Here is a 26679-nt window from a genome sequence, read left to right as displayed (position 1 = left end):
TGAACTCAGGGGAAGGGAATCCAGAAGCGTGACATGCTGGCAAAAGAGTAAAAGTTCTTACCAGTCAGACATCTGGCCTCCCTCTCCCTGAACACACCCGTTGAATGAATGATAAAATCACTGTTTATATCCTATGTAAAGTTTTTATTAATGGGAAACATTTCTGAGGCTAGTCTTGAGCTGTAGCCAATGTGCTTTGTGGGTCTTTCTGTACGGTTATGTCACAAAGAAGGGTACCTTAGGATGGAATGGAGGCCTAGTACCCTGTAAGACCACTGTTCAAGCCAGCTTGGCAAACTGGTCGGTAACAAACTTTGCTGCAGGTCTCCATCTTGTTTTATGTCCTTGGAATCTTGATTATGGCAGTACTTTCTTTTGATCTCCACTTTTTTTTACAATGGTGGCCCAGGTTCAATCCCGGCTTAGGGAATGATTGCTTTCTGGTTAATATCTGTGGGACTTTTGCCATTCACTGATTCCCTTCCTGTCCATGAACAACTTCTAGCTTCCTTTTTAAAACATTCCTTTCTCTGAGCTACTTTTACAAATTTTAGATTTTGTAAAAACTACTTATCACCTTTTAAAAATATCTTGTATACTCATAGTTAACTCATAACTTTAGTTGAGACTTGTTGGTTTCACCTGTGACATTACTTTTGGTAAAGTTCAAAAGCCAGAAACATTGGCCAGTTGACATAAGTCAAGTCAGGTAACAAGCGGTTTAAAAGGATTTTCTTAAAAAGTGATCAGCTTAATTAAAGTGAATATCCAAGCTATAGGTATATTTAAAAGACCTTTATGTTTTTCTCTTCCTGGATCTTGTTTTTGTGGAAAACGTTTTTTTCTCTGTCTACTGAATTACTTTTCTCCATTTTGTCTTGCCACTCAATGCATGCATGAGAGGCCCTAAGACAACTTCTGACAGACTGGGAGACTCCTGGAGAAAAACAAAGAAGGTGCACATAACCAATTTTGGGGAAAACAAAAACTTCTGTTTTCCTCATGGAACCCCAGGAATTAAAAACAGATAGATCTCTCTCAAAATCTGTTTTTGTCTTCCAGCTACATCTGCTTCTTCAGCTCTATTAAACCACATGCTTTCCTAGCCCTATTTCTTGAAGGGCTTCACCCTGCAGCCAATAATTCAATTAGGAGATTGATAGATGAAAAATCTTACAACTATTAGATCTTCTTCTGTCTTTCTGTGTATTTATATATGTGTGGTGTGTGTGGCATTTATAAAAAAGAACTCTAGTTAATTGGTCTAGAGAAAAATAAGCACTTAGATGAACTATTTTTGAAGGAAAAATAAAAGTTGTAATGCCTTTTAGTTCATGTGACTTTAATGTTTGAGAAATGCAAACATTTTTAAAGATAATTGGTAAAATACAGATGTCTTCAAAATGTAAATATGTGTTCTAAATTTTGGGGGTCAGATACTTGGCTTGCTAAATGTTTTAAGGATATAAACTGTTTCTTTGGCTTTTGAGAACTGTTCAACTTGTCTGATTTACAATTTGATAAGGCCTGGTGACATATGGAATTAACTACATTCTTAAATATGCTGGAAAGAGACAGACTTTATCTGTGCCTAATACATAATTAAAACAACTTACCAGGTTTTACACTAAAGTTAAACATTGCTAAGAGTTGCCATTATAACATGTAATTGAGACGGCTGAAAATAAATTTACATGCAAGGTGTGTAAGAAAAGTAAAATGTGTTTTTAGTAAAAGATTATAAGAAAGCATGGGAATGTAAATTTTTGCCTAGTTTAGAGGGTTAAAGGATTGTTTTGAATTAGGTAAGATAAAGCTGAAACTTGAAATAAATGATGGAAGGTTTTGTAAAAATTAGTCTTACAAAATAAATTGTGTGTGTGAACATATTGATTAACTTCAGAAATGCATTATATGGTTTTGCCATAAATTGAACATCAGAATAAAAGCACAACAAGGTTTCATGAGGGTACAGATCTACTCTTTAACAAAAAATTGTAAAGGGCTATAAAAAGTTTATGAGAATCTCACCTCATGGACAAACTGGTTAAGAGTGGATAGAATTATCTATAAAGTTTAATTTTAAAAAATTGGATTGACATTAGTAGTAGACTAATGAAAGGGTGAAATTTGGCTTTCTCTCCATTTATTTTCATGCAGTAATAAAGGATAAGGAAAGATTTTTGTTTGCCTTGCAAATAAACTACCAAAAAAAGAGAAGAAAACAAGAGATAGACTGGTTGGAAAGCTAAGTCTTCCCTCTTAATGAGTAAAGGTTTTTGCCTTGTCTAAACATTTTTCAAGTCATTATTTTGGCTGAAATCTGGAATTTTAGTTCATAATATCAAGTGGTTTATTTAACAGGCCTCCAAAAATCAAACTTCAGCTTCAAAAATTGTCTTTTCTGACCCCTAACTTTTGGATGCTACAGAGGGCCCCTGGAGCGTGTAAGAGTGAGGTAAACAGAATTATTTCACTTGTTTAGTCATGTGGGATTGCCAAAATAACAATAATATTTGACCTTCTTCAGATTATATTTTAATGAATAATGTTAATATATGTTCCAAAATTGTATGGGAGTTCTAAAATTATAGTGTTCGAATATGTGCTATCGAACATAATTAAGGTTACTAGTTTCAGTTAATGTAAACCACAGAAATAACCAAATTTCTTTGTCAATCATGTTTTTTATTGTAACTACCCTGGACATTTTGTCATTCACAGACAATTATCGTCTTGTTTGATCCTTTTCAAAAGGTATAGGACTTTTACAGGTGCTCTCAAATGCAGGTTTATGATAAATTTGGAGATTGTGACTTTGGAAAAATGTACTGGACTCATTAAGAGCTGATATGTTCATGAATATCAAGCAGAACAAGAGTTAACAGAATGGACTGAACTAACAGAAAACTGAAGTAATCTTTTTAACCTGTTCATTTAAAATGTTGCTAATCCTTGTTTTGTTCTTCAGAGTCAAGGAAACTTATTTTGAGTTTTTTACAGTGTTTAATAATCGAGTAAGGTATACTCCTGTGAATAAAATTTGGAGCATATTTGTTTCTTTCTGTCTGACTTCTCCAGAATTTGGAAACTGTCTGTGATTATTCCTAACTTATAGCAATATAGATTTTTGCATCAGTGCAATAAGAATCTATTTTCTTTTGCAACAGGAGACAATTGGATAAACTGTTTTATCAAGGCTTTGACTAGAAGGATGTGTTTCCCTTTAAGTAATCAAGCTAGACTTGCAGAGCTAATAAAACCCCCTTAGGAAAACTGGCCTCATACTTTGTCTACATGGTCCCCATACAGGGTTCCTAACCTGTGGTGAGTAAAAGAATATCACTTTCTGACAAGTTCAGGAGCCCCATGTTCTTGGGACCTGAAGAAGAGAGAAATTAACCCGACTCATAGGTATTCAAGGGTGCAAACTCATGGCTGGGCTTAGCTTTAAATGGTCTCTCTGAGATTCCTTGTGGAACAGAGTTCCACCAAAGCCAATGTAAAAGCCTATATGAAAAATAAATGCTTGCTGCACTTTATGCAAATAATCAGGCCAAGTGTAAGACTAAAGTTTATTTTGCAGACAACTTATCCTATCATTATTTGTTTTTGTGAAAAAGAATGAGGACTGGAGAAAGGAAGATTATGTTTCAAAACTTATCATACACTTGTCATTAAATTCTAATCTCATCAGTTGTTTTTAAGTTTTTACCTACATTTTAGGCTAACCCTGCTTTTTCCTGTGAACCAACAGTGATCTCCAGCTGCAGCTCTGAAGAAACAAAAGGGATGGGTCATCAAACTCCAAATGGTCATGCAACTGGAACCCTGGATGATGGCTTCCTTTTACTGGGGGTGAGACAGGCCTGCCTATCTGAGAGCTGTTTTCCCAAAACAGTGCCCCCTGTCAGCAGGAAGCAGTTAAGATCAGTCTTCAACCCTATTCCAACAGCAGTTAGATGTACCTCTTCAGTGGGGAAAATGATAGAGACAGGAGGCAGACAAATGCCTAGGCAGATAGGGGCAGGTCCCCAGTGAGACCAAACCTTCAAGCTGGAAGCAGTCCAGGGTAAATCTTCAGACCAAATTGAGAACCCACCTTCCTGTTTGGCATGCTGTCCTCTGATTGATCCCCATACTTTACCTGTTTTACATATATCTACCCTTTCCTAATTGGTTTTCTACACTGTCATGCCCGCCTTTGAATAGTGTCTTTGCTTTGACCATTTTTGCATACTCACAAACCAGTCACCACACACTCCCTATTCTGAGCCCATCAAAAGTCCCAGCCTCGCCATATTGGGGAACTTTCCTGTCTTCAGGCAGAAGAATCACCCCACTGCATTCCCTCTGTTTGCTGAGAGCTTTCCTTTCACTTAATAAATTCTACTCCGCTCATTCTTTGATGCCTGTGTGCCTAATTCTTCCTGGTCTAGCTGAGTTAAGGAGCAAAAATCCTGCATCACTAGTATCTGATACACTCCTCAAGGAGGCCGAAAATAATTTATTTAAATAACTCTCCACATAGAAGTCATCAGGAGCCTCCAGGAGAACTCTGCCTACGGTATTCCCCAGAAGGTTCTCTACCATGGCTTAGATGGCGTCGAGGGCCTTGGAGCGTTCATAAGAGCCTTATCCTAGGTTGCTTGGCTAAATGCCACTTGAGATAACCTGCTGCTTCCCCTCAGAATTGTCAGAGATATTTTCAAAGACCCAAAAGGAGGTAAGTAGACTTCCCCTCCTTTTTAATGCACAATGATACACATTAATTTTATCAGAGGATGGGAAAATGTGAGTTTCAGCAGTGAGCCACAGGCCCTGTGGGCTGCAGAGTTTCCCCTTTGTGGAGGTTTTACAGAGTCTGTTTTCTTAGTTTGTTGTACTTAACAATGTCAGTGTCCAGCTGCTCTGACTAATTGAGGCATCCGGCTTCAGATGGCCCAGGATCATTTGTGCTTAGGTGTACATCTTATTTTGTCAGCGTGATTCACTTCCACTCCCAGCCCTGGCCATAGGAAATTAGCTTGCTCCCAAATGAAAGACGAAATCAATAGCTATCTCAGGTTCCAATGTTTTAGTTAACAAGATATTTTATTAAATTATGGTGGTATATGATGGAGATGTTCTCAGTTCTTATCAATTATGAATGACCTCCTTTTTGAAGAAAACAAGATATGCCTCCTGGAGCCAGAGATCAGTCAGCCAGGTTGCTGTGTCTGCAGCTACTGGCATCCTGAGTTAGCAGACAAGCAGACTTGGCTCTCATGATCCATGCTCTAATCTAATTCAATTAACAATCCACTGCTCTCAGCCTGACTGAGGAAGGTAGATCTCTCGGCAGAGTAGATTTTGGCCTTCACAAAGGCCTACAGAAATCTCCACTTCATCTCAGCATCCTGGGAGAAGGTACGGCATGGATTCTACAGGGCTAGTTAAGCGTGGGGACTAACTGGGTATTCTGGATGAACAAAGATTTTAACTATGTTAGATCAACATTATTATTCCTAATGACAGCAGTGAAGGTATCCTAATAGCTGAAATTCTGGAAGTGTTTTTGCCGAAGGCCATGGGATAAGTGTATGTCTCACTTAGTCTTATTATGACTATGAATTGGAAAGTATCACCATCTCTATGATTTTTGGACTTAGGGTTGAAGATACTGAGTCTTAGAATGGAAAAGCGATTTCCCAAAGACCAAATGGCTATTTATTGTCAGTGCTAGAATTTAAGGCCAGATCTGTCTGATTCAAAAGCTCAGTCTCACCCATTGTGATCTAGTCCTCTAACACTTATTCTAACACCACAGGTTAATGGGGTTCTGAGGAACCTGTGCCAGAGGACCTGAGTTTCTTTTTGTAACAAACAGTCATCACAGCCAAAAACAACAGCTATTTTTTTTTGTGATATTTGGTGTCTATGATCTCATTGAAAGCCTCTGTTTGAATTCAGACTGTTATGTGTAAACAGGGAGATGGAGTAGGGTGAGAAATGTCTGACTGGATCACCAACAGGTAAAGCACACATATGGGAAGAGTAAGTCCAGATTTCATGGTATGTCATAAGGCACCAGAGCAAAGCAGTAGGTTTCATTTGTTATTTTGTTTTGTAGATTTTTTTTAAAGATCCTCTAGAAAAGTCAAGATTTATCATAGTGGACTAAGGGAGAATCTTTTGTTTGTTTGTTTTTAGTATCAGTCACTCTTAGTGACCAGATATAGTATTAAACAACCATTATAAAAGAATAAGATCTGTTCAATCCTCTATGGGATAGTATAGAATGAACCTCATCAATCCCATTTGCAACTGAAGAAATTGAGGCGAGAATGCTAAGCAATCTGCCTAAGGTCAAGCAACTGTTTTTAATCAGCAGAGCTACCCATAGTTCTTGTGTCTGCAGTTTCAGATGCTTCTTCCTTGTATGTCAGCAGCAAAGAAAGAGACCCCAAGGATAAGATTCTGGGGAAAGGCCTCTTCCTACACAAAGAATATATGGGAGAGACCAGAGTTGAACATTCAAACTGGGGCCCCAAATCATTCTTATTTGCTCTATTTTGTATATGGAACAGTTTGAACTGAGTATTATTCAGCTCACTTTCTTGGGAAGGAGTGTGGAGTAAGCAGAAAGAATAACGAGTACTCCATTATTTTGCTGGCCAATAATGATAGAGAGATCTGGTAGAGTCTGCTTTTAATGGAGGCAATGCAACAGGCGAGGCGTTTTGTATTTATAAATGTCAGATGCCAGGCTTTCTCACTATCCAGTGTTCTTTAGGGGTGAAGCAGGGTGGGGTAAGTGGAATGTTGAGATGTCAGTGCACAGCGATCTTTTTGCTTATGAGATCGCCATAAGTGATGCAAGTTACCAGAAAATCCAGTGGCTATATGATCACATATTATGCTTCTAACGGTGGCAGTTGTTTCATAATAAACACGTTATAAAGACAATGGTTCCCGTCTTTGCCAGTTGATCAGAAAAACAACTCCGATTATTTTTTGTTTCAAATTTTTGGAAGGTCAATCTTAAGCAGAAGGAAACCATATCGTATTTGAGAGCTGGACTCATATTTCAACTAGTCTAATGTTATGCAAAACTCATATAAGTGGTTTCTGCATATAAGAAGCTTACAATCTAAAAGAGGAAAGGAGTCTTAGATATTTGTAACAATTGGAGAAACAGGGAGATATTTGTCTAGAAAATGCAATCAGAATTGGACGATAAAAGACTTCCCTAGTCACTAACAAGTATATTCTGGTACATAAATATATAGGCTTCACAGCCAGATTCAAGTTAGTTTGCATTCCATTCTGACCACTTTTTAGCTGTGCTTTCCTATGTGTATTTATTAATTCTGAAAATTAATTTTATCTGTAAAATAAAGATTATTAACTAACTCATAGGACTTTTGTGAGGATGAGGACAATGCAGATAATTTTTAGGTTGGATGATTTATGTCCAACTTTAATTCTGTCAATATTGCAACTTAAATACATATATAATAAAGTGAAATTAATATAGATTTTTCTTAGTAATTATTTAAAAACTCATAGTATAGTCAGAATGGTGGGGGGAAGTACGTTAAAGATATTACGTTAAAGAAAAAAATCAATTCAATTCAGAGTGTTGTTAATAGGACCAATTATATCTCGATGGGCATTATGAGAAATGGTTTGCACTTACTCTTACAACTCATTTGTTAACGCGATGCCTGACAATATATCATCCTAACTACTGAATCAGAAGCAGACTGACAGGAAATATAATCCATCCTTGTCTTTCAAATGATCAGCTAACAAACAAACAACAGTTGATGTATCTATATTGCAGAGTACATAATTCAAAATTGCATCTAAAAAGCCTTTCCTAATTTCACATACATAGAGAGTACAGTTTGCTGATAAATGTATGTGTTTCAACCTGTTAAATACTTCTCTGCTGAATTTTTCTCACTGATTTCTCTGAGAACACAGTTCATCTTCAGGCTTGTCATGTGCTCTTTCCCCAGGTCCTGATGGACATTAAATCTGTCAGAGAGAGGCATATTAAATTTAACTCAGCGCTTACACAGTGGCAGCCTGAAGTTCTGAGTCACAGTGGCACTGAAGGTGACATATTATCCCTCCTGTGCCATTTTATACTGGAAGCCCTCATAGCTGTTTGGTCCCTACCATTCCAATTAGAAATGAATGGGATGACTTTAGCAGTTTCTGTTTCTCTTTGAGGCGCCCATCTTCTAAAACAGCCAAGTGACAGAAACCTTGGGGGTACCCTGCCAACTGTTCAGGTACACCGTGCTCTTCTTCCACCTTACTTTTCTGTTGGGGTGAGAATAAAGGAACCTAGAATTATGTGACTGCACATCTCCAGGGCAAGGGGACACTCATTCTGACAGCTACAAAGCATGCCTTTAGAAATTACTAAGAGTTGGTTTAAAAACTATCATCCAAGAAACAAGGCAGAGATGTTTGTTCCCAGAGTTGGCAGCTCCTATCCGGCAATCCAGAAGAGCTCTAATGTGGTCAGGTCCAGCACAGTTTCCTCTGACACCCTCTGTTGTGCAATTAAGGTCATGCAAACTCATTGAATGACAGTATTTTAGCAAATTGGGCTGCATAAACAAGGGATTGTTTTCCATCTCTCTAGTAAACAGTATTGATACATCAACTCCGATAAAAATAAAAGAGATTGTGGTTTTTGTGAAATATATTTGACTGAAAGTTCCTAGCACAGTACTTTGTACTAAATAAAAGGATTCCCCTCTGTCTTCATATAGGGCACTCTGTGTCCCTCCTTTCTGAGATTCTGAAGACTCTTTGACAGAGACTTCCTTCCTCAGCAGAAGTCACGGTTCAGGAAATACCTTTCTACTTAATAGTCAGGCAAATGACCACCTTAAATAGGAAGGAAACATTATTGCTTTGTGAATGCTGAGGGAATCCCAGTTAACTTTCTATCAATCTTATGTGGACTTCTATCTTAGTATCAGTCAATTGTCCCCCATAACAAGATGTTCTATCTTAGAGCAGGATGTTAGGCTGAGATGGTCGTTTTGCTCTCTTTACCACCTCTATCATGTAGGACAAGCTAATTAGCCTCTGAGCTACAGTGTTTTTGTGTTTTTTTAAAATTTTCGATTAAAAAATGTTTTATGTAGAGATGAGAATTCCCTGTTTCTCAGGTTGGTCTTGAACTCCTGGGCTCAAGCAAGCCTCTCCTTCCTCAGCCTTCCAAGTGCTGGGATTTCAGGTGTGAGCCACCATCCCCAGCTGTGTTTCTGTGTTTTATTTTTTATATTTTTCATGTGAAATAGGGATCAACATCCTCGGTAAGGTAAGGTGAGGATTAAGTACCGGCATAAGTAAAGGCATAATAAATGATAATAATTTGACTTAAAATATTGTGATAGTTAGTTTTATGTGTTGACTTGACTGGGCTATGGCATGACCAGGTATGTAATTAAACATTTCTAGTGTGTCTGTGAGGGTATTGCTGGAAGAGATTAACATTTATACCTGTAGACTACATAAAGCAGATCACCCTCCCTCATGTGGGTAGGCTTCATTCAATCCTGTGAAGAGTTAACTAGAAATAAAAGCCTGAGTAAGGAAGAATTCTCCCTCTGCCTGATTCTCTTCAAGTGGGAATATTGTTTTCTCCTGATTTCAGACAAACTCTGACTGCAATTTACACCATCAGTTCTCCTGCTTCTCAAGCCTTGGACTAGTCTTGGAATATGCCACTGACTCTCCTGAATCTGTACTTCCCAGCCTCCAAAATCGCCTGAGCCAATTGAAATGTATCTCCTGCTATTGATTCCTCTGTGAGGAATCTTTGTGTTAGAAAAGAGATTCGTCTTTGGAGAACTCTGCCTAACACAAATATTATGACTTAAAATACATTTATTTAAGGTAAATATTTTACTCTCTCTCTCCACACACCCTTACTATTAAATCAAAACACCACTAAAAATATGTAAAAATATGTTATCATGAGTTATCAATTGGTCATTAAAAATATTATAATGGATTTACTTTGCCAAATGAAAGGACCCCATGGTGGCCATTGATGAGGGGGCAGAGGAAGGAGTAACACAATACTTTGGAACGTCCTGTGACAAACTTTTGCTTGTGTAAAATAAAAAAAAAAAAAAATTGTGCCAAATTTTGCAGAATTTCCCAAGTCTCAAAATATCTCTATTCATTAAGGGGAATATCTCTATTCATTAAGAAATCTATACAGTGGTATTATTTCTGAGGACTCTGTTCTGTTCCATTGGTCTATATCCCTGTTTTGGTACCAGTACCATGCTGTTTTGGTTACTGTAGCCTTGTAGTATAGTTTGAAGTCAGGTAGCGTGACACCTCCAGCTTTGTCCTTTTGGCTTAGGATTGTCTTGGCAATGCGGGCTCTTTTTTGGTTCCATATGAACTTTAAAGCAGTTTTTTCCAATTCTGTGAAGAAACTCATTGGTAGCTTGATGGGGATGGCATTGAATCTATAAATAACCTTGGGCAGTATGGCCATGTTCACGATATTGATTCTTCCTATCCATGAGCATGGTATGTTCTTCCATTTGTTTGTGTCCTCTTTGATTTCACTGAGCAGTGGTTTGTAGTTCTCCTTGAAGAGGTCCTTTACATCCCTTGTAAGTTGGATTCCTAGGTATTTTATTCTTTTTGAAGCAATTGTGAATGGAAGTTCATTCCTGATTTGGCTCTCTGCTTGTCTGTTACTGGTGTATAAGAATGCTGGTGATTTTTGCACATTAATTTTGTATCCTGAGACTTTGCTGAAGTTGCTTATCAGCTTAAGGAGATTTTGGGCCGAGACAATGGGGTTTTCTAAATATACAATCATGTCATCTGCAAACAGGGACAATTTGACTTCTTCTTTTCCTAACTGAATACCCTTGATTTCTTTCTCTTGCCTGATTGCCCTAGCAAGAGCTTCCAACACTATGTTGAATAGGAGTGGTGAGAGAGGGCATCCCTGTCTTGTGCCAGTTTTCAAAGGGAATTTTTCCAGTTTTTGTCCATTCAGTATGATATTAGCTGTGGGTTTGTCATAAATAGCTCTTATTATTTTGAGGTACGTTCCATCAATACCGAATTTATTGAGCGTTTTTAGCATGAAGGGCTGTTGAATTTTGTCAAAAGCCTTTTCTGCATCTATTGAGATACCACACATCTACAGCCATCTGATCTTTGACAAACCTGAGAGAAACAAGAAATGGGGAAAGGATGCCGTATTTAATAAATGGTGCTGGGAAAATTGGCTACCCATAAGTAGAAAGCTGAAACTGGATCCTTTCCTTACTCCTTATACGAAAATTAATTCAAGATGGATTAGAGACTTAAATGTTAGACCTAATACCATAAAAACCCTAGAAGAAAATCTAGGTAGTACCATTCAGGACATAGGCATGGGCAAGGACTTCATGTCTAAAACACCAAAAGCAACGGCAGCAAAAGCCAAAATTGACAAATGGGATCTCATTAAACTAAAGAGCTTCTGCACAGCAAAAGAAACTACCATCAGAGTGAACAGGCAACCTACAGAATGGGAGAAAATTTTTGCAATCTACTCATCTGACAAAGGGCTAATATCCAGAATCTACAAAGAACTCAAACAAATATACAAGAAAAAAACAAACAACCCCATCAAAAAGTGGGGAAAGGATATGAACAGACATTTCTCAAAAGAAGACATTCATACAGCCAACAGACACATGAAAAAATGCTCATCATCACTCGCCATCAGGGAGATGCAAATCAAAACCACAATGAGATACCATCTCACACCAGTTAGAATGGCCATCATTAAAAAATCAGGAAACAACAGGTGTTGGAGAGGATGTGGAGAAATAGGAACACTTTTACACTGTTGGTGGGATTGTAAACTAGTTCAACCATTATGGAAAACAGTATGGCGATTCCTCAAGGATCTAGAACTAGATGTACCATATGACCCAGCCATCCCACTACTGGGTATATACCCAAAGGATTATAAATTATTCTACTACAAAGACACATGCACAAGTATGTTTATTGTGGCACTATTCACAATAGCAAAGACTTGGAATCAACCCAAATGTCCATCTGTGACAGACTGGATTAAGAAAATGTGGCACATATACACCATGGAATACTATGCAGCCATAAAAAAGGATGAGTTTGCGTCCTTTGTAGGGACATGGATGCAGCTGGAAACCATCATTCTTAGCAAACTATCACAAGAAGAGAAAACCAAACACCGCATGTTCTCACTCATAGGTGGGAACTGAACAATGAGATCACTTGGACTCGGGAAGGGTAACATCACACACTGGGGCCTATCATGGGGAGGGGGGAGGGGGGAGGGATTGCACTGGGGAGTTATACCTGATATAAATGATGAATTGATGGGTGCTGACGAGTTGATGGGTGCAGCACACCAACATGGCACAAGTATACATATGTAACAAACCTGCACGTTATGCACATGTACCCTAGAACTTAAAGTACAATAATAAAAAAAAAATAAAAAAAAATAAAAAAAAAGAAAATAAAAAAAAGAAAAGAGAAAAAAAGAAATCTATACAGTGACTGATACTTTATTTTAAACTTGTATGAAAATAAGAAATATCTGAAGCCTATCATATGTAAATAAGAAAAGAAAATGCAACATTATTAGCTGAATAGGAAAAGGTCACAAAACTGGAGGCTCTAGTCATCATTACTGAAAGGAAAAGATAAGGTAAATAAAGAAAAGCAAAATAAAAAATTATCCAGTTCTCTGTCTTTGAGTTTCTCTAAGAATATTTGAGTTTGAAGAGGTTTCTCAAAAAGCACATTAAATATAAAATTCCCACTAATTATATTAGTTCCCCAGATTTGAGTTTCAAGAGATTTTAGTTGAATGGGAATGGACATAGTGGCTGGAAGTGAGGCTTAGAATCAATTGCCTGGTTTTGAGTAGCAAATTTAGGACTGTCTATGTGTGTGACTCTAGGCAAAGCTTTTTTTATCCTTGAAGCTTCAGCTTTCTCATCCTTGAAGCTTCAGTTTTTTGATCTGTGAAATGTGAAAAAAATAGCACTAACCTTATCGGATTGTATAAGAAGTAAATGAGAGAGTGCAAGTATATTTATGTAGCCAAATTTTGATGTATGATAAGAACTGAAGAAATATTATCAATATTATTTCTAATCAATCAAACAAGAAGTAGACATTACAGGCATGACCATACAGCAGATATTGGTCACAAAACCAGCATACACACCAAGTAGATTCTATTATCGTTATTCTAGATAAATTAACCTGTGGTCAAGTATTGGGAAAAAGAGTTTGGATGCTTGATGAAGAAAGATTAAGTGTGCTCAGAAGCATTGACAAGCTATGAAAATAAAACCAAAGACAATATAGCCAGAAAGAAAGGCCTCCCAGGGAAGAAGCTTCCCAAATAGAAGCCCTCTCAATGAGTCAAAGAATATCCAAGCAAAAATTACTCTAGTAATAGAAGATACTAATTCTAGGGTTTCTGCACTAAAGAGCCTATCTAGGACTTTAGTTTGTACCCTCCGCAGGAGAGGCAAGGGCTTCATGGGTAAACACAGCCCTGGAACAGGCAACTGCATACTTTCATGAGCACTGATTTTGCTAATATGAATAAAATCATACACATATGACAAATAGGAGTATGCACATTGTCCCTTAAGATTCAAATAAGTGTTTGAAAAAGCTCTTAGAACCCTCAAATTACGCAAAACACTGCAAAAATGCTAAATGCTTCTAACACTCACCACTAATGATAATGTGTCTTCTTGCTGAAGCTCTTCCTTAGGTATTTTATGCTCTCTATTGAGAAAAGATCATTATTTTCACTTATAAGGTTTATGGAGAAATAGTGACCTAAATTAACACCAAAGGAAAATAATTATTATTAAAAGCAAGGACATTTTTCCCTGTATATTTTTAAAGTAGCTAGTCTCCCAATATGGACCTATTGAGGAACTATGTTTTCCAGTATCAGTGCAGTGTGTAATTCTCTTTACCTGGAATTTGGCCAGGCTTGTCACTTGCTTTTGACCAACAATATATTGCAGAAAAGGCATGTTGTGACTTCGAGCCTAAATCATAAGATATTTTTCAGCTAGCATCTTGGTTTTTCAAAATGTTTCTCTATATAGCTTATATGCAGGAAGTACGAATACTCTGAAAATGCCATGCTCTGAGGAAGCTCAAGCTGGTCACATGGAGATGTTATGTGAAGAAAGAGAGATGGCCAACTAGCCAACAATTGTTCTACTCCTTCCAAATGAGGTGTCAGACATGTGAGGGAAGAAACTACCTTTGTCTTTCATATCATCAGTGTTTTTAGCTAACTCCAACTTCAACATGTGACACCCTGCTTATGAACTACCTTGCTGATCCTAACCAACCTACAGTTGGTAAATTACATAACATTTTCTTGTCTTAGTTGTCTGTTCTCTAAAATAAAGATACTAGTAGTACTTACTCTTACACTTAGTAGAATAATCTATTATTAAAAATAAATACTACCATTAAAAAGGAAATAAAGAAGAAATACAGAAATAAAAGTGAAAAAAAGGATATAAAGCTACCCTGAAATCACTTCTTCACTTTTTTAGTACTAAGACAAGGCATGTTGCAATTAATCCTTCTTGGAGTTTAGGAGTTTACTAAAGGAGTCTTTTCTTGTTTTCTGAACTTCATTGAAAATATCATAAGCAAGAAAACTGTAAATCTGAAAAAAGCCAACAGCCTCCTTCTGGGAACGAATGCCACAGAGACCATCAGAGGAGTGACAAGTAACTTTTGTTAAGGTTTGTATGTGTGCATGTGTATATGCTTGTGTATCTCTCTGTGTGTGTATGCATGCCTGTGTTCAAAGAAAATGAGTTTTTCCAGAGATAGACATAAAGGGAATTCTAGAGCTCATCCTCTCCAGCAAATAGAATCCAAAGTGGAATGCTTTGTTGTGTGTTAGGAAATTAAAGGCATAATTATGGAGGGGAGCTGTAGGAAAGAGTGCGGTTACAGCAAAATAGAATAATAAAGGTTAAATGATTATCATTAGTCAGTGTGACTGCACATTTCCTTAGATCTATAAGGAGAAACAGTTCAGCCCCCGCCTCTGTCTACTGTTATCAATTCTCATTGGCATTAGACAATTAGTTTTAAAGGTAGCACCTCTCATTATTTGGGGTCTAGAGTAAAACATCATGAAATGACCACACTTTTTCATCAAGTCAGTGCTTCTCATAAACTTAAAACAATCAACACGTTTTGTCTTATCATAGTGGGAGCACATAGTCAGGTGCTGCAGAATATATAAGGTAGTTGTAAATTTTGTTAGGCATAACAGGATACTTCCAAAAGTAAAACAGGATACTGTTACAAATTTCTTTATAACCTGCTCCAAAACTTAGACTGTTCCCTTAGCAGGATGGTTGGATACCTTAAGGATAAGACGACCAGCTGAAGCAGGGAGTTAACGTGGTTAGAGCTGCTCCTCACAGGAGTCTATAAAACAAAGAAGCAAGTATGTCTTTTCCATTGGTTAAACATCTTCTTGTGTAATACCATGAAGAGAATATAAGTAAAATCAATATATATTAACACCAAGAAGCAGGACTATCTCAAAAAATATTCAAGCCATTTCTCTGTACAGAAAAGTTTTAAATTCACATGACAAAGGAAACTAAAGTGAAGCAAAATGTTATTTCCCACAAGAGAAGAGTCATAATTTCTCAACTGCCTGGGTCCCCACAATACGGCAACTCCTAGTCTGATATAACTCCAGTCTACTATCAGAATAACTTAGGTGGAAGAAGAGGTAGAACTTCAGCCACAACACAATAGGTAACTTCAGTTGTTACCTGATGAAACCTTGAAGAAAACTTCTTCTGTCCCCAGATATCTCCCTTATTATCTTACTGTGGGGTCTGCATTTTCTGCCTTGAGTTGCTGATTTGAGGAACAGACCCTATTAAAATTCAATGGTATTGCTTGGAAAGGTTGATGTTTTGTGTTTTGGAATAAGTACTTGGAAAGGAGTCAAGAAACTGAGTCCTAGACCCAGGCCTGTCATGACAATCTAAGTATCACTTAACTTTTTTGAGCCTCAGCGCTCTGTCCTCCTTAAAAGTTTGGTATGAAGATAAATGAGAGAAAATATTTGGAGAAAACATACAACACAACCCCCAAATTTTTAAAACAGTAAATATAAGATATGTATGTGTGTATATGGTAAATGGGTCATATTTCTATGACCTTAGCTTAACCTTTCTGAAACTCAATTCCTATATATTTAAAGTGGAGATAATAACTCAAACTACCTTTTAGGTTTATTGATGGAATTATGAGACAGCCTGTACAGTTTGGCATGTCTTTTGGCTTACCAAAGTCACTTAATAAATGTCAGAGGAAAATGTTGTTGTTGTTTGTTTTGTTTTATTTTGAAGAGAAAAGTTTTCATGGAAATGGAGGTCTATGGAAGCACAGTAATGGGCCATTTGTTGTGCAGGGAGGGCAGGAATGGGATTTAGTGCTGGGGAGCCAGGACAGCCTCCAAGGACATGATAAATACTCTAAAAGGAAATGGCAGAAAAAGCAGGTTCTCTACTGTCAGATTTGTAACTAAGCCATCCCTGCCAACCTCAGTTTACATAAAGGTTTAAGTCATGTTAAGCATTGTGTGCAAAGTGAGATGTATCACAGTTCCATTGTGGTTAATAATGTGGGCTTTGGATGCTCTGCCAGGAACGTACTGAGTGACCATGGCGAGTTACTTAGAGCCTCTTTGCGCCTATTTCTTTGTCTTCCAGAAAGAGAAAGGACTTTATTTGTGTGTGATGTGTGCCTCCCACAAGACCTGTTACCAGGAGTAAGCACTTAATAAATGGTAACTGCTATGATTACTATTTTTCCTGTCCTCACAGAGTTTACATTAGAGATGGAGGGACAAAGCTAACCTACACAAAATAAAGATCCAAGAGTAGAATAAATAATTAAAGTACAAAATTATTTATTGATTTTATACATAAATATTTACTGAGCAGCTACTGTAAATCAGGCAGTGTGCTGATAGCTGAGAGTAGTGTGACGAATTCACTATCTATGCTGTCTGTCACATAAAATTTACATTCAGGTGATGCTGATAACTCAAAGATTCTTCAGTCCCTGTCACAGATGAGCTTTATAGTTTCCTATAACAACACACACACACACACATGCATCTATTTATCTATCTATTATCTATTTATTATCTACCTATCTAAACTATCATCTATATATCAAAAAAGGGAGGATTGTTGCTGAAAGCAATATTTTTTCCCTAAAATAATCCATATCTCAAATAAGCAGAAAGATTTCTGCAAGTGATTATAAGCTCTAATTCATCCCTTTCCTAGTTAACGTAATTTATGAAACTTGTATATCACTGAAGACAAGCAGCCGAAACAAGGACTAATGCTGCAGCACTCCCACTTCATACTCAGATTTAAAATATCAAGGCCACGTTCTGGTATCCATGAGGCTTAATATGCCTCCATGGATATGTAGCAGCACAAGTGAGTAGTATGGATTCCTACCTTTGTGATGGATGTCAAACCTGTGCCTATAACTTGGAGGCCTTCCTCCCCAACCAAGCACCTGCTATAGATGATATGACCCTAAGGGCTTGAGAGGAAGAAAAAACAAACCACTCTTCCCCCTACTATTTTTTGTCTGCTTACACTGCTATCTCCCTTCCCTGATTTTTAAAATCTTGTTTAAGGATTGGATAAAAGGTGATATCTGCTTCACAATTTCTTCCAGCCCTACCCCTTGCATGATGGTGAGAAAACTAACAGGTAAATGCTTTTATTATTACTTGACTGAGACTAGAAACTCATAACAATGAAATGTGTAATTTTAAGGGTATAACCAAATAACTATTTCTCCAGAGAGTCAAAAGAGATGGAAGTTGATATTTGATACTATCAGGAAATTTTTATTTTATTGGATTCCTGATAGAATCCAATCCATCTTGAATTCTGTTAATGGGGACTAGATCAGCTCTAGTATAGTGGACACTTCTGAAGAAAGAAACAGGACCCTGTGGCCCAGGCTGAACTCTGGATTAACGTCTTCTCCAAGAGTGTTACAGAATTCCCTTCTAGCTCCTAGCCTTCTCAGAGCTTGGGGCAGCAGAAAGAGAAAGTCAGCACTAAAGGCTGTGTTTAGACAAGATGCCACCACTCTAAACAAGAGTTATACACAATAGACTGTTACCTTAAAAAGATTACATTATCTAAAGAGACACTGCATTTTGGTAGATAAGAGGACCATTTGGTAGATAAGAGGACCATCGTTGTCAGAATATATCTGATGAGAAAAACCCAAAGAAGTTTTGGAAAGGGGAGAAGAACATCCATTCACTGGTCTTCTTATACCTGTAAGCTAGTGGCTTAAAAATGCTATCTTTTATTTTCAAAGATGACTTCTCATTATGTATATTTTCCCATTTACAGACAATTAAATTGAGATTCAGAGACATTAAGGACTTATCCAAGGTCACAAAGCCAATAAGTGGCAGACAAATAAATCAAAGTCAGGTCTGACTCCTGTCCTAATGTTCTTTCCACCCTATCATGTGCCTCCAAAGACTTGCATACCGGCTCTAGCTCTGACTGAATAGCCACAGACACCTTCTTATTCAGGACACTGTTTTTCTCTAGAATCTATGTTCTATGAATAAACGCATGCATTGGACTAGTGGAGCACCGAGATTTCTTCACGCGATGAAGTCTTCACCATTTGGCCCAGAGTTTCAGTGCTGTGAGTGCTCAATAGGAAGGAAGTTAAGCTCAGCCTACTCAGGGCCCCAAACTATCACCCATTATGAAAAATTAGAACTGCCCTCAGAACTTTTAACCCCATTAGAAATGCTGAGGAAATGCACATAAGCCTGCTATAAGCTGGGCTGGATCAAGTTTGGCTGGTGACACCAGACAACAGGATGTACTGAGGACATGGGGATTTTTCTGAAAACCCAAGGAGCCTATGAGATTGTCCAGTCCTTCAGTCCTGATGTTTTAGATACCCTTCAGCCTGGGAATAGAAGAATTGCTCAGGAGGTATTTAGGTATCTGTATTCATTTAAGGCAATTTAAGGCACTGTCCTTTGGTATAAGCAAAAACCTCTAGGCTTAAAGAGTCATAACACCAACCATGAGCCATGTAGAATAGTCAGTCAACCTAGTTAGGCTTCAGTTGCCTCATCTGAGTGCCTGCTCTTCTCATTTCAATGTACAGGAGTCTAGTGATAAACATGAATGTATCTCAACATGCAAGCTTTAGGTGAAAAATTACAAAGGAAAATATGACCAAATTGAAGACTAAATAAGAATGCTTAAATGGTGGCTTGCTTTGATAATTTATGTTTGCTCAGAGTAATATTCTCACTACATCTATATCTATATACATGCCTATGTTTATGTGGATATCATCTACATCATATTTATCTGGAAAAAGAACGAGAAAGAGAGAAACCATGTTTTGGGGGAATTATTTTACATGTATTTGTAATTCTTAGTTTGACCCTAAAACACAAATCAGAATCAACTGGAATCTAAAAGCTGATTCTCAACCAGACCTATTGAATTGGTGTCCTGAGTCAAAAGAATATGCACCTTAACTAATTACCCATGTGATTGTTACATGGGTATGAATTTAAGATTCTGATTCTAGATGTCCCACAGAGCTCACTTTGGGAAATGGTACAGCACTACCTACTTTACATGCTGTCCTGAGAAAATTAGGGAACATCAACATTTGGTCTGGCAAAAATATCTCATAAGTCTATAGCTATAGAACCAGGAAAAGCCCAGCAGCTCGGAACATTCCCTTTGGTGTAGTCAGCAGTACCAGAGTTCTCAAGCCCTGAGACTTTGTATTGAGACAATACAAAATTTAGTGGTTAAGCAGCATGAACTCTGGAATTGGACAGTCTAAGACTGAATGCCAGGTTTAACAGTAATTTTCTGGGTGACCATGGAAGTGAGACTTACCTGCTTCATCTGTAAAATACAGGTTAATAAGCCAACCCACCTCTTGCTGTTTTTATGAATACATGAAATATATTAAGTTGCTTGATGTAGTGTCTGGCACAGAACTTGAGAAATGTTAGCCAGCTAGGAAAACCAGGCTTTTATGTCATATTTTTATTCCTGGTCACATCTGAAGAACATGCCAATGTAAATAAATATAGTTATCTTAGAAAAACAAATAAAATATATCAGTTGTTTATTTCTGCATTAAAAAAGATACTTAGTGGCTTAAGCAAAAAATGATTTCATAGTTCTCGTAATGTTGTAGACTTTTTTTTTATTTTTATTTTTTGAGATGGAGTTTTGCTCTCATTGCCCAGGCTGGAGTGCAATGGTGGGATCTTGGCTCACTGCAACCTTTGCTTCCTGAGTTCAAGTGATTCTCCTGCCTTGGCCTCCCGAGTAGCTGGGATTACAGGTGCATGCCACCATGCCATGCTAATTTTTGTATTTTTAGTAGAGATAGGGTTTTGCCATGTTGGGCAGGCTGGTCTCAAACTCCTGACCTCAGGTAATCTGCCCACCTCGGCCTCCCAAAGTGCTGGGATTACAGGCATGAGCCACAGTGCCCAGTCGACTGTTTTTTATTTATTTTTAAACAAACAAACAAACAAACAATCAAAACAACAACTTTTGTGGATGAAGTCAACTGATGGCTTACCTGGGACTGGAGAGTCCAAGAAGCCTGACTTTTATATCTAGGTATTGGGACTGGCTGTTAGCTGGGACAGTTCAGCTGTCCTTCTTTTCTTCCACTAGATTTAAATAAATAGGGCTTGTTTGCAGTAGGGTGATCTCAGGGGTTCTAAAAGCCAAGAGGAAACCCTATAGACAGGGCTCCTTAAGGTCTAAGCTGCAGAATGCAAAAATCACTTTCACCACATTCTGTATTGATTAAATTCCTTGTGTGCATACATACACACATGTAATTTCACATAAGTGAAATTAAACAATTTTAAAAATTTTTATTTATTTATATTTTTCATTTTTGTGGGAACATAGTAAGTTTATATATGAATGGGGTTCATGAGATGTTTTGATACAGGCATGCAACGTGAAATAAGCATGTCATGGAGAATGTGGTATCAGTTCACTCAAGGATTTATCCTTCGAGTTACAAACAATCCAGTAAAGCTCTTTAAGTTATGTTAAAATGTACCATCAAGTTATTATTGACTATAGTCATCCTGTTGTGCTATCAAATAGTAGGCCTTATTCATTCTTTCTATTTTTTGTACTTATTAACCATCCCCACTTCCCCCTACCCCCACTACCACACCCAACTACCTTTAGCCCAGGCTATGGTAACCATCTTTCTACTCTCCATGTCCATGAGTTCAATTGTTTTCATTTTTAGATCCCACAAATAAGTGAGAACGTGTGATGTTTGTCTTTCTGTGCCTGGGTTATTTCACTTAATATAATGATCTCCAGTTCCATTCATGTTGTTGTGTCTGACTGGATCTTGGTATTTCTTATGACTGAATAGTACTTCATTGTGGATATGTACTACATTTTCTTTATCCATTCATCTGTTGATGGACACTTAGGTTGCTTCCAAATCCTAGCTATTGTAAGTAGTGCTGCAATAAACATGGGAGAGCAGTTACCTCTTAGATATACTGATTTCCTTTCTTTTGGGTATATACCCAGCAGTAGGATTGCTGGATCTTGTGGTAGCTCTATTTTTAATTTGTTGAGGAACTTCCAAACTGTTCCCTATAGTGGTTGTAATAATTTACATTCCCACCAACAGTGTCCAAGAGTTTCCTTTCCTCCACTTCCTCACTAGCATTTGTTATTGCCTGTCTTTTGGATATAAGCCATTTTTACTTGGGTGAGATTATATCTCATTGTTGTTTGGATTTGCATTTCTCTGATGACCAGTGATGTTGAGCACTGTTTCATATGCCTGTTTGCCATTTGTATGCCTTCTTTCAAGAAATGTCTATTAAATCTTTTGCCATATTTTGATTGGATTATTCAATTTTTTCCTATAGAATTGTTGGAGCTCCTTATATGTTCTGATTTTTAATCCCTTGTCAGATGGGTAGTTTGCAAATATTTTCTCCCATTCTGTGGGTTTTCTCTTTACCTTGTTGATTGTATTCTTTGCTGTGCAGAAGCTTTTTAACTTGATGTAATCCTATTTGTCTATTTTTGCTTTGCTTCCCCGTGCTTGTCAGGTATTGCTCAATAAATCTTTGTTCAGACAAATGTCCTGGAGATTTTCTGCAATGTTTTCTTGAAGTAGTTTCATAGTTTGAGGTCTTAGATTTAAGTCCTTAATCCATTTTGATTTGATTTTTGTATATGGTGAGAAATAGGGGTCCAGTTTCATTCTTCTGCATATGGATATACAGTTTCTCAGAACCACGTATTGAAGAGACCGTCTTTTCCCCAGTGTATGCTCTTGGCACCTTGTGAAAGATGATTTTGGTGTAAGTGTGTAGATTTATTTCTGGGTTCTCTATTCTGTTCCATTGGTCTATATGTCTGTTTTTATGCCAGTGCCATGCTTTTTGATTACTATAGCTATGTAGTATAATTTGAAGTCAAGTAATATGATTCTTTCGGTTTTGTTCTTTTTGGTTAGAATACCTCGGGCTGTTCTCCGTCTTTTTCGGTTCCATAAAAATTTTAGAATTTTCCTTATTTCTGTGAAGAATGTCATTGGTATTTTGATATGGATTGCATTGAATCTTTACATTTTTGGGGTAGCATGAACATTTTAACAATATTGATTCTTCTAATTCATGAACATGGAATATTTTTCCATTTTTTGGTGCCACATTCAATTTCTTTCTTCAGTGTTGTGTATTTTTCATTATAGAGATCTTTCACTTCTTTGGTTAATTTCCAGCTATTTAATTTTATGTGCTTATTGTAATTGAGATTAGTTTTTTTATTTCTTTTTCACATTGTTCTCTGTTGGCATATATAAATGCTACTGCTTTTTGTATGTTGATTTTGTATCCTGCAATTGTACTGAATTTGTTTATCAGTTCTAATAGTTTTGTAGTGGAGTCTTTAGGTTTTCTCAAATATAAGCTAATACCATATGCAAACAAAAATAATTTGGCTTCTTCCTTTCCAATTTTGATGCCCTTTATAGCTTTCTCTTATCTGACAATTCTAGCTACAACTTCCAGTATTATGTTAAATAACAGTAGTGACAGTGGGCATCCTTGTTGTGTTCCAGATCTTATAGGAAAGGCCTTCAGGTTTTTCTGGTTCAATGTGACACTAGCTGTGGGTCTGTTGTATATGGCTTTATTATTTTGAGTTCCTTCTATCTCCAGTTTTTTAAGAGTTTTTATCACAAAGAGATTTTATAATTTATCATACCTTTTCAGCATCAATTGAAATACTATGGTTTTTATCTTTCATTCTATTTGTATGACTTATTACACTGATTGATTTGTGTATATTGAACCACTTTGGTATCCCAGGGATAAATCCCCTTTTGTCATAATGTTATCTTTCTCATATATTGTTGAGCTTGGTTTGCTATTTTGTTGAGAATTTATGCATCAATATTCATCAGAGATATGGGCCCGCAGTTTTCTTTTTTTGATTTTTTAAAAATATTACGGTAATACATTGGCTTTTGGTATCAGAGTAATACAAATCTCATAGAATGAGTTTGAAAGTATTCCCTCCTCCTCTGTTTTTTGGGGGTAGATTGAGTAGAATTGGTATTAGTCCTTCTTTAAATGTTTGGTAGAATTCAGCAGTGAAATATCAAGTTCTTGGCTTTTCTTATTTTTTACTGGGAGAGTTTATTACAACTGTGGTCTCAGTACTTATTATTAGTCTGTTTAGGTTTTGAATTTCTTTCTGGTTCAATCTTGGTAGCTGATACTTTTATAGACATTTGCCCATTTCTTCTAAATTTTCCAATTTTTTGGCATATAGTTGCTCATAGTAGCCACTAATGATCATTTGAATTTCTGCAGTAACGGTTGTAATATCTTTTCATTTCTGATTTTATGTATTTAGATCTTCTTTTTTTCTCAGTCTGGTTAAGGTTTGTCAATTTTAATTTTTTAGAAAAACACAACTTTTTATTTCATTGATGTTGTGTATTGATTTCTTCATTTCAGTTTCATGTATTTCTGCTCTGATCTTTATTATTTCTCTTCTTCTAATTGGGGGTGTGTTTTGCTCTTGCTTTTCTAGTTCTTTAGGAGGCATTAGATTGTTTATTTGAAATTATTCCTCTTTTTTGATGTAGGCATTCATAGCTATCAATTTCCTCTTAGTAATGGTTTTGCTGTATTCCATAGGTTTTAGTATGTTGTGTTTCCATTGTGATTTGTTTCAAGAAGTTTTTCAGTTATTTCCTTAATTTCTTCATTGACCCACTGGTCATTCGGGAGCATACTGTCTAATTTTCATGTATGTGTATAGTTTCCAAACTTCCTCTTGTTATTGATTTATAGTTTTATTCCATTGTGGTCAGAGATGTTTGATATTATTTCAGTGTTTTAAAAATGCCTTAAGACATGTTTGGGGATCTAATGAATGGTCTGTCCTTGAGAATAATCCATGTGCTGAGGAAAGGAATGTGTATTCTGCAGCTCTTGGATCTGTATGCTCTGTAAGTCTATTAGATCCATTTGGTCTACAGTGCAATTTAAGTCTCGTATCTTTTTGTTGATTTCCTGTCTGGACTATTAGCACGATGCTAAAAGTGGGGTGTCGAAGTCTCCAGCTATTATTGTATTTGGATCGATCTCTCTCTTTTGCTGTAATAATATTTCCTTTATATATCTAGGTGTTCCAATGTTGGATGCAAAAATATTTAAATTTATTATATTTTATTGCTGAATTGACCCCTTTATCATTATATAGTGACCTTATTTGTCTCTTCTTGTAGGCCTTGTCTTGAAATCTATTTTGTCTGATATAGGTATAGCAACTCCTGCTCTTTTTTGGTTTGCATTGGCATGGGATATCTTCTTTTATCCATCTCTTTATGTTCAGTTTATATGTGTCTTTATAGGTAAAATGTGTATCTTGTAGGCAACAGGTCAATGGATCTTGTTTTTTTTTTTTTATCAATTCAGTCAGTTCATGCATTTTGATTGGAGAGTTTAGTTCATTTTTATTCAGTTTTTATTATTGATAAGTAAGGACTTATTCCTGCCATTTTATTTGTTTTCTGGTTGCTTTGTGGTCTTAGCTTCCTTCTTTCTTTCCTTCCTGTGTCTTCTGGTGAAGGTCATTTTCTCTGGTGATATGACTTAGTTTCTTGTTTTCTATTTTTTGTGTATCTATTTTTTTTGGTTTTAGGTTTACCATGAGGCTTGCAAATACAATCTTATAACCTATTATTTTAACCTGATGACAAGTTAACACTATTTGTATAAACAGACATACAAACAAGCACAAAGAAAACTAGTAAAAACCCTATGCCTTAACTTTGTTCCCTGGCTTTTTAACTTTTTGTTGTTTCTATTTGTATCTTATTGTACTGATATGTCTTTAGAAGTTGTAGTTATTTTTGATTGGCTTATGTTTAGTCTTTCTACTTAGAATAAGAGTACCTTACATGCCACAGTTACAGTGGTGTGATCTTCTGTGTTTTTCTGTGTACTTATTATTACCAGTGAGCTCTGTGTACCTTCAGGTGATTACTTATTGTTCATTAATATTGTTTTCTTTCTGGTTGAAACACTACCTTTAGCATTTCTTGTAGGACATATCTGGTATTGATGAAACCCCTCAGCTTTTGCTTGTCTGGTTTGAATGATATTCACTGGATATACCATTCTAAGGTAAAAGTTTTCTGTTTGTTTGTTTTTCCTTCAGCACTTTATATATGTCATGCCACTCTCTCCTGGCCTAGAGTGTTTTCCCTGAAAAGCCTGCTGCCAGATGTACTGGAGCTCCATTTTATTAATACGTTATTTGTTTATATTCTCTTACCGCCTTTAGGATTCATTCTTTATTCTTGACCTTTGGGAGTTTGATTATTAAATGCCTTGAGGTAGTCTTCTTTGGCGTAAATCTACTTGGTGTTCTATAACCTTCTTGTACTTGGATATTGATGTCTTTCTCTAGATTTGGGAAGTTCTCTGTTTTTACCTCTTTGAGTAAACTTTCTACCCCTCTTTCTCTACCTCCTGTTTAAGGCCAATAGCTCTTAGATTTGCCTGTTTGAGGATATTTTCCAGGTCCTGTAGGTGTGCTTCATATTTCTTTATTGTTTTTGTCTCCTCTGACTGTGTATTTTCAAATAGTCTGTCTTCAAGCTCACTAATTGTTTCTTCTGCTTGATCCACTCTGCTCTTAAAGGACTTTGATGCATTTGTCAGCATGCCAATTGCATTTTTCATCTCCAGAATTTCTGCTTGATTCCTTTTAATTATTTCAATCTCTTTACCATTATGTAATGCCCTTCTTTGTCTATTTTGATCTTTATTGGTTTAAAGTCTGTTTTATCAGAGACTAGGATGACTAGGATTGTAAGTCCTTCTTTTTTTTTTTTTTTTTGCTTTCCATTTGCTTGGCAAATCTTCCTCCATCCCTTTATTTTGAGCCAATGTGTGTCTTTGCACATGAGATGGGTCTCCTGAAT

The sequence above is a fragment of the Colobus angolensis genome, unplaced genomic scaffold (genome assembly GCF_000951035.1).
Source record: "Colobus angolensis palliatus isolate OR3802 unplaced genomic scaffold, Cang.pa_1.0 Scaffold75, whole genome shotgun sequence".
Lineage (NCBI taxonomy): Eukaryota > Metazoa > Chordata > Mammalia > Primates > Cercopithecidae > Colobus > Colobus angolensis.
The sequence above is the reverse complement of the archived record's forward strand: the minus strand, read 5'-3'. Positions refer to the sequence as shown.